Genomic DNA, 9,419 nt, shown 5'->3' with positions numbered 1-9,419 from the left:
CATGTAATAAACAAATTATTAACCTCGCCTGCTCAGCCTGTACGGTATTATCAGACCTCTGTGTTTTTCGCATGGACCTCGCTAACACTTAGTCCATTCTTACACCTCAGCCTGATATTTTTCTGTACAGACCGAGCAAGTGAGGTTAACAATCCTTTAATCTATCATAACCCAATAAATCCCAGGTCCAGTCCTCCCAGATCTCTTTGCTGATTTCTACAAAACCTTCCTAATAACAAAGAAGGTCAGTTTGTTAGAAATTGCAAAAAAGACCTGGAAGGTGTTGTTCAATAAACAGACAGGCAGAGAGAACCTTGGACCTGATTTAGACCTTGCTGGTGAATTCTGGAACCCATCCTGCAAGTGTGCCAAGTTTCATGGACGTCAGAGTGAAAAATATAAATTCTGGCCTTTGACCCCAATGACCTTGATCCCCAATGATTAACCTTACCTATACTTGATCTCACCCAGGCAATTCCAGAGCCCACCTACATATTGTGATGACTAGTCATAAACCCCAGTGCAGAATACAACAACTGTATAAATGGCAGATTCACTGCATCAGTCAGTATACTTTGAGATAGGCTGAACATACAGGTTTGGGTTTGGTACACAGGGAGTCAGCCATAAAGTTGATAGTGTGTCCGTGGGACAAGCAGCACATGAGTAATCCAGATTAATGAGCAGAGGATCCATATACAACTAGCGACAAGAGCCCACCTACATATTGTGATGACTAGTCATAAACCCCAGTGCAGAATACAACAACTGTATAAATGGCAGATTCACTGCATCAGTCAGTATACTTTGAGATAGGCTGAACATACAGGTTTGGGTTTGGTACACAGGGAGTCAGCCATAAAGTTGATAGTGTGTCCGTGGGACAAGCAGCACATGAGTAATCCAGATTAATGAGCAGAGGATCCATATACAACTAGCGACAATACCAAATGAACAGATCCAGAAATGGTAGACAAAGCTCAGGAGTATCTCGGAGGTAGTGTAACTCGGCAACTGTGGGAGAGACACAGGAAACAAATTGAGAAAATACACATGGGAGGAAGGCAATCTGCCACCGGAGTGAAGGAACAGTAATTGTTAAACAGTGTTTGAAACAATTAACATGGATGTCAGAGTGCAGAAGACGTAAAGCCACTGAAACAAACACAGAACAAGTGTTACAATAAAAGCATGAGGAATAACTAACATGGAGGAGAATTTCAGTAGAGAGCTTGAGGAATAAATAAAACACAGGAGACAAACTGCAAGGAACAAGAAACATAATATATACACTAGAGAAATACAGAAATCAGAACTAAACACCAGCAATGTGAACTACGACACATATATGTGCCAGGTTTGGAGACCATCAGAATGAAAAATCAAACTTTTGACATGACCAGCGACCTTGTCCTTTTCCAAAACAATCCATTTAAGGGAAACTTCAGAGTTGACTTTCATTCATATAACAAGTTTGTTGTAACTTAGCAAAAGCACATGGGAGAGGTAGGAGAACAAAAACATGGACAGACAAATGTTGCTCAAATGATATCGGATTTTTTGGGGGACCATGTAATCTTCTTTTGTACATAACCCATATTTGATAGCTGCATTTATATGGTTTTGACCTGAAATTCTCAGGATACAAAAGCGTGCATTTGTGCACACAAAGAATTTTAAGGTGGTTGCAACAAAATTTTACAACTAAAGACAAACAGATTTGCTTCTGACAGGAATTTCCTTTTAAAAAGTTTTTAAATGTTCACCAAGACTTGATCAACTTTTCAAATGATAAACAAGGACAAGGCTGCTTGTTGCAGTTTTGGTGTGCGCAGCGGCCATATCCCGTGTGACTTACGTTCAGAAGGAAGTAAGTCCTATATAGACCCTCAGGCCCTTTGGTGCTGCTGCTTATCTCCGGATGCCATAGTGTCAAATGGATGAGAGTTTATGACTGTCCCTTCACAGGAGGCTAGTCGACTTCCCCAGGCAAGGCCGGTACCCATTTACAGCTGGGTGGACTGCAATGAGTAGATTTAGCCTTGTTCAAGGACACAAAAGAGTAACATGAGTTGCATTCAAACCCCAGTCGACATACTGGGAGGCCAGTTCCTTATCCACTCGGCTACCTGCTCTACAATATGATCGACTGTTGTATGATAGAGTGCCGTATGATCAAATGATATTTGTACATGTGAGGTAAAGAGGTGAATCTGGTGATGACTGGATGTCTTTCATACTAGGGCTTTTTGAAGGATTCTTGGGTTACGTAGAGTGACTCAGATGAGACGTATTCCTTGCATGGTGAGGAAACATCAGCTATGATATTTTGACTATGTGGTGTACTTCTCTGGGCATGACCTAAGTAGGTTCCTCAGTAGTGAGGATACCAGCAGCTGGAGAAGCCCAAGGACATGCCCAAATTTCACGTGGGTGCGGTAGATACGTAGATGGCTACTTTTGAGAGGTTGATATGGACTGGTTGCCATCCAGGACCAAAGCAGCTCCATGGTGTGTTGTATACTGCAACATGTGGCACCAACAAATACTCCCAGACCTGACCTGATACATGATATGTGTCACATGTGAACAAAAGATATGAATCAGGTCGCTTGGATGTGATCGTGTAAACGTAGCCTGAATGCTGACAACACATTCTTGACTCATTACTTTAAACTGTAATATATCAGATCACTACAATTACAGCAGCAGCAACCACAAAGAAAAGTCAACCAGGTGGCAGGTGATTGTATTCAGGATTTGGTACAAAAGCAGGATCCAAGCATGGGTTTTTGAGAAGCAAAGATGGACAGTGGATCTCCAGTTTGTTAACAAACGAGGGAGAATACTGAAATGTTTAAAAACAATGTCCCTCAAAGAACAACTGGAAGGGAATTACATCAGTTCTTCCTCTACACTGCATAATATCATTAAACATATCAAGTAACCTAGAAGAATTTCAGTGCATAAAGGGCAAGGTTGTAAGTCTAAGGTGAACAACTGTGATGTCCTATCCCGGAGACATCATTCATCAATAGCTGATATAACCACATGATTCAAGATTCAAGATTCAAAACAAATTGTCATATGCACAGTAAAGAAACACGTTTCCCTGTACAATGAAATTCTTACTTTGCTGCCCACATTGGATGCCCAAATATATATAAATGACTCTAAGTATAAATATCTAAACATAAGTGTAAGAAAAAAAACATAAGCATATTGGTAAGAACAAATGAATATAACAGAGCAATGTACTAAAATGGAAATATACATTATAAGAGGGGAAATATAAAATATACTTGTGTAATGGCCTATGTACATAATAGTGCATCAGTGTGCAACATTCACTGTTTTGTGCAACGTTCAGCAGTAAATGGTTTACTGCAACTGAGCCAATGGATTCAAGTTAACAGGTATTGCAGTGCAATAGAATGAAGTATCCGTAATATAGTAAGTTGTCCACTAGAAAATAAAGTGACCAGTGATGGGGAGCTCCGTCCTTAAGGGGGTGGGGGGAGGGGGTGTTCAGCTGTTTAACAGTCTAATGGCTGTAGGAAATAAGGAATTCTTGAACCTGGTGGTTCTGCATCTCACAGTCCTGAACCTGCGGCCTGAGGGGAGGAGTGTGAATAGTCCATGTTGGGGGTGAGTGGGGTCTTTGATGATGGAGACAGCTCTCCTGTGGACTATGCAGTGGTAGATGCTCTGCAGAGAGGGTTGTGGGGTCCTGGTGATCTTAGACGCAGTCTTTGCCACTCTCTGCAGGCGTTTGCGGTCCCACATAGTACAGGTGCCGTACCATACAGTGATGCAGGTTGTTAGGACTGACTCGATGATGCAGCTGTAGAAGTTGCTGAGGATCTTGGGTGTCAACCCAAATTTCCTCAGCCTCCTCAGGAAATACAGCCGCTGCTGAGCCTTCTTCACCACATGTGTGGTGTTGAATGTCCAGGTGAGGTCATCGCTGATGTGGACCCCCAGGTACTTGAAGTTCCTCATCCTCTCCACCTCAAGACCTCGGATGAACAGCGGCTGGTGAGGCCTCCTCTCCTTCCTCATGTCCACTATCATCTCCTTGGTCTTGTCTGTGTTGAGAGTGAGGTTGTTGTTGCCACACCACGTCACCAGACTGTCTACCTCCCTCCTGTAGGCCGCCTTGTCTCTGCCAGTGATGTGTCCTATCACAGCGATGTCATCGGCAAACTTGATGATGGTGTTGTTGGGGTGGGAAGCGACGCAGTCGTGGGTGAACAGGGTGTAGAAGATGGGGCTGAGGATACAGCCCTGTGGGGTCCCCATGTTGGTAGTGATGGTGGCTGACATCCTTCTCCCGATCCTGACAGACTGTGGCCTGCCAGTCAGTAAGTTGGAAAGCCAGTCACAGAGGGAGGAGTGAAGTCTGAGGGCTAACAGTTTGTGGGTGAGTTTGTGGGGGACGACCGTGTTGAAGGCGGAGCTGTAGTCGATAAAGAGCATCCTAATGTAGGAGTCTATTTTCCAGATAAGAGAGGGAGATGTGAAGGGCAGCGGCGATGGCGCCTGTAGGCATACTGCAGTGGGTCGGTGATGTCCAGGATTCTGTTATGAATGTCAGACAGTATCAGTCTCTCTAAGCACTTCATAATGATTGAAGTGAGTGCTATTGGCCGGAAGTCATACAGACAGGCTGGGGGGGTTCTTCTTGGGGAGGGGATGATGGTAGTGGTCTTGTAGCATCTTGGGATGATGCACTGACTGAGGGAAAGGTTGAAGATGGAGGTGAGAACATCAGCCAGCTCGTTAGCACATACTCTGAGGGCACGTCCTGGTACACTGTCTGGCCCGGCAGCCTTCCGGGGGCGGACGCTCCTCAAGGCTTTGTGTACCTGCGCTGATGTGACGACTGGCAGGGGGAGGGGGGTTGAGTGGTCAGGGTGTGTCTGTATTCTGTAGAGGTGGTGGAGGTGGGGCTCTCAAAGCGGGTGTAGAAAGCGTTGAGGTCGTCTGGCAGGCTGGCTGACGAGCTGATGGCGGTGGTTCTGGAGCTGGTCCTGAAGTCTGTGATGTGATCCAGACATTGCCACATTCTCCTGGGGTCAGTGATAGATTAGAAGTCCTCTGTCTTGTCTCTGTGCTGTCTCTTGGCCTTCTCCAGTCTGTACTGTGCAGCCTTGTACTCGGCTTCATTGCCAGATCTAAAAGCAGCAGTGTGAGCACACAGCAAGTGCAGCACCTCTCTGTTTACCCAGGGCTTCTGGTTGGGAACTTCCTCACTTGTATGGTGGGTACGATGTTCCCAACATAAGTACTGATATACCCAGTCACATACTCAGCATAGTCTTCTACGCTGATGGAGGAGTCCTCGTGGGTGGCTGCAGCTCTAAAAACATCCCAGTCAGTTGTGGAAAAACAGTCCTGTAGAGTGATCTTAGCCTCTGGTGCCCATAGTTTAACCTGTCTGGTTACAGGGTTCAACTGCTTGAGTTCTTGTCTGTAGGCCGGGTACAGAAACAAGGAGATGTGATCTGAGTTTCCAAAGGGGGGCGGGGGCAGCGTGGAGTGCACCACGTATGTTGCTATAAACCAGGGTGTTTTTCCCCCTGTGGAAATGTACACATGCTGAAAGTATTTCGGGAGTACAGACTGTAAATTGCAGTGGTTGAAGTCACCAGCCACAATAAAAACAGTGTCAGGATGAGCCGTCTCCAGCACGCTGATTACGTCATGGAGCTTGCTGAGAGCCTCAGTGTAGTTAGCACATGGATGGATGTAAACAGCAGCTAAAAACACACATGTGATTTCCCTTGGTAGATAAAAGGGACAGTATCGCAGCAGTAAAAGCTCCAAATCTGATGAGCAGTGCTTGTATACAGTCCGTACATCTCTACACCACGCGTTGTTGACGTAAACACACACACCTCCCCCTGTCATCTTACCGGAGGCAGCACTCGAGTCCCCCCGGTACAATGAGTGGCTCTCCAGGTGAACAGCGGAGTCTGTAATGCTTTCCAAGAGCCAGGTTTCGAAGAAAATAAGAGCACAGCACTATCTGGTCTCCCTCTGTGATGTTATCCTAGCTCATAGCTCGTCCAGTTGGTTCTCCAATGACCGCACATTAGCTAGCAAGAGGCTGGGGAGCGGTGGTCTGCTCGGGCAAGCCTTTAGTCTAGCGTGGAGCCCACCTCTCTTGCCTCGCTTATGGCGCCGTCTCCTCGACACTCTGCTTGGGTCAGCGTACTCACTCGAGGCCGGTGTTTCAAGGCTTTCCTGGGGAAGCCGGTGGTGATGGTGGGGCCAAACAATGAGTTGCAGTTCGAGCAGAATATATCCAGAAAAAACAGTATTGTGCAAGGCAATGTCCAAGAGTGCCTACCTGGCGTAAGTCCGCAGTGCACAACACTTAAAAGCCAGAGAAAACACACAAGAAAAAAAGAGAAAAAGTGGAAAACCCAGCATCCAGATGCAGAGCGAGCAAACACGTCTGCCTCGGGGGGCGCCATGTGTTATATGGGCAAAGGATTACTTTGGGAACCTTTGTTATTGCACTACAGAAAGGATTTACACTCAGAAGTGCTACTTAAAGCTTTACTGTGCAAAACAGAAGCCTTACATTAACTTTGTTCAGAAATGGCATCAACATATCTATACTCAGAGGCATCTGGGTTGGACCAGCAACAAGTGGAAATGTGTACTGTTAGATTGATTGGTTTTCCAGATTTTTTTTGACCAAAGACAGAAAATACCTTTCAGATTGTTATCAGCTACCAGTCCAAAAGCCAGGATCTGTCATGGTATAGGGTTGTTTCAGTGCCCTTGGCAAAGGTAATTTAAACTTCTTTGATGGCAGTATTAATGCAGAAAAGTGCATTAAGATTTTAGAGCCACATTTGCTGTCTTCAAGATAACGACTTTTCCAGGGTCGTCCACTCATGTTTCAAGAAGACAATGCAAGACCACATTCTGCACATATTACAAAGGCATTGCTGAAAATGAAAATGGGAATGGATACTGGACTGGCCTGCCAACAACCCTGACCTGTCCTGAGTAGAGAATGAGTGAGGAATTTTGAAAAAAAAAAAATGCAACAACGATTACCCAATACTGTTGCACATCTTAACACATGTTTGCAGTAAGAATAAAATAAAATAACACCTGAAACATTTCATCACTTGGTACCATCAATGCCAAGAAGTCTTGGCAACATTACAAAGAGGTTAATGCTTTAGCTTCACAACGTTTTTGGAATGTGTTGCAAGAGGACCGGGAACTGAAACAGACTCAAATGCAATGAGGCAGGAAATGATAAAGAACAGTTTATCTGCCTCTGGTGACCAAAGGAAAGGAACCTTAGGGGAAGTGAGTGCCGTGAGTGGGGAGGTGACCTGACGGTAATACCGGATGAAATGACAGTAGAAGTACAAATATTAAGAACTGTTTCACTGAGGTGGGAAATGGCCAGTCGGTGACAGCCTTGACCTTTGAGGGATCAATTTAATTGTGTGAAATTATGTCACCAAGGAACGAGACAGTCTTTTTATGAAAGTCACATTTTTCAACTTTCACAAAAAGTCGGTTCTCCAGCAGCTGCTGGAGATCCAAACACACATAATGGGTGTGCTCGGGGGGTCCCAGGAGAAAATAAGAATGTCGACCAGATACATGAATATAAACCGGTTGAGGACATCGTTGACGAGGGTTTGGAACATGGTGGGAAAATTGGTGAAAACTAAAGGCATGACTAGGTATTCGAAGTGTCTTGGGGGAGTTGTTTTAAGGCAGTCTTCCATTCCTCACCCTCCTTGACTCGTACCAGATGGTTGCCATTACAGAGATCCAGCCTGGAAAACACTGCTACCCTAGGAGGGGAAGCAGGTACTGGTTGTGGACCGTGATGTGTTCAACCCCCGAAAGCCTATGCACGGGTGCACCGTACCATCCTTCTTCCCTACAAAGAAGAAGCCAGTCCCCAGCTGTGATGACAAGGGTCATATCAGCCCAGCGGCCAGGGAATCCCAGTCATAGTGTCATGCTCAGGTCTTCGTTCTTTGTGTGGATTTTCTGGTCTTTCCTTTCATTAGTTTGTACTTCATCATGTTAGTCTGTTTGGCTGTGTTTAGTGCTTTGCTTTGTTTACTATTTAGTTACTAGTTTCATTCTTTACCTTATCATTTAGTTAGTCATTCAGTTATTTATTGCTTTTCTTTGTGTTACACTTTCATCACTGATTCATTCTTTGGTTATTATTTATTCTGTAGTCACTGGTTTGTTTATTCTCTGTTTATCCTTTCATTTGTGTTAGTTATGGCCAAGGTTGGGTAGGATTACTTTGAAATGTAATCCAAAAGTAATCAGATTACAAGTAATCCAAATGTATGTACATACATACATGTAATCCACATGTATTCTTTCAAAGTAATCCTACACAACCTTGGATGCAGTAGTATCGGGTTTTGTTTTCTATTAATTAATAGTCTTTGTTTGTTTTGTCATCTGCTTGTATTCTTCAATCATAGTCAGTTCCAGTTCAGTTTTGTCTTAATGTTTATTTTCCTATTTAGTTCTTATGTAATTTATCTTCTATGTTTATTATCTGATGGTTCGCTTTTTGTTCTCATGTTCATGCTTATTTCTGGTCTTGTTCATTATAGTATTTTATTCTGTTCTCAGTTACTGTTCATGCTCTGTTCATAGTCCTCTGTTTCTGTTCGATCTCTGTTCTCAGTTTGCCCTCACGCCCATCTGATTTGGTTCACTTCACATCACCTGCCTTGTATCTTTCACTCACACTCTTGCCACCAACTCACATGCCTTTGTCTATTACATCACTCCACTCTGTGTTTCCCTTCCTTCAGTATCTTACACAGTGTTTAATCTTTGTCTACTAGCCACGCCCCCTTTCTAGAATCTTCCCTCCACACATGCACCTTGTTACCTAATCAGTCTACACATACACTTCGTTTACACCACCTGTTATTTAAGCCCTCACAGTCTCACAGCTCACTGCCAGATTGTTGTCTTTGTACACTCTCCAGCCCGGTTCCTTGCTCAGTTTTTGCCTACCTGTATTTTGATTCTGCCTCATTTTTTACCTTGTTTCAGCCTTGCTTCTGATTGCTCATACACCGTGTTTTTTGACCTGTGCCTGTTATTGAACTACGTCTCAGCCTCTCGCCATTCTGATACCTTTGCTTTGCTGCTGGATTCCCCATGTACCAACCTCCTGCCTGTTTCTCTTATTAAACCTTTTGAACTCTGTCAGTCGTGTGAGATTGCATTTGTGTCCACCCGGTTTGTGCCACGCCTGATACATAGAGCTCCACTGATTCCCTCTCAGGACACGCAAGATTGTAGAGGCGACTGGAAGGAAAAGTCGCGCCCGGGAGCAAATCAATGGCACAATCACAGGATCTGTGAGGGGGAAGTGACAGGGCTCAGTC

The sequence above is a fragment of the Thalassophryne amazonica genome, chromosome 10 (genome assembly GCF_902500255.1).
Source record: "Thalassophryne amazonica chromosome 10, fThaAma1.1, whole genome shotgun sequence".
Lineage (NCBI taxonomy): Eukaryota > Metazoa > Chordata > Actinopteri > Batrachoidiformes > Batrachoididae > Thalassophryne > Thalassophryne amazonica.
Note: the sequence above shows the minus strand (reverse complement) of the source record.